At 61.7% G+C, this 394-nt stretch overlaps 1 protein-coding gene across 1 annotated transcript in view; it reads left to right on the forward strand.

Moving 5' to 3' along the window:
- Nucleotides 1–394, forward strand: part of FANCA (FA complementation group A) — a 62,043-nt gene that overhangs the window by 32,127 nt on the left and 29,522 nt on the right.

Raw genomic sequence — 394 nt, forward strand, 5'->3', positions numbered from 1 at the left:
CCGCGGCCGCCTGCGGGGGAGTCCGGGGACCCAGCCATTACGCTAACTGCTGGTCCCATGTTGCACACTTTCTTTAAAACCTTTAAAACTCAGAACCCGGAGTCTTTAGTTTGGACACTGCTCCTAGAGAGGCAGGCTGACCCCTAGCCAGCTGGACGAGGTGGAGGGGTCAGAGTGGCAGCCACGCGCATGGGGACTGGGACGGCTCCCAGAACTCCACTGGCTCCTCAGAATGTTCCGAGGCAGCTCTGTGCTTGTTCCGAGCTTCCTGAGGGCATGACCTCCAATGGGGGGTTCGTGCAGACGACCCCAACTCCTGGTGGCTGTGCCCCTACCAGGCTGCTCTCACCGTCAAGTGCTGGGAGCGTCAGTGCGACGAGGAGGGAACGGCCGG

Source organism: Tupaia chinensis, unplaced genomic scaffold (assembly GCF_000334495.1).
Source record: "Tupaia chinensis unplaced genomic scaffold, TupChi_1.0 Scaffold000355_1, whole genome shotgun sequence".
NCBI classification, from domain to species: domain Eukaryota; kingdom Metazoa; phylum Chordata; class Mammalia; order Scandentia; family Tupaiidae; genus Tupaia; species Tupaia belangeri.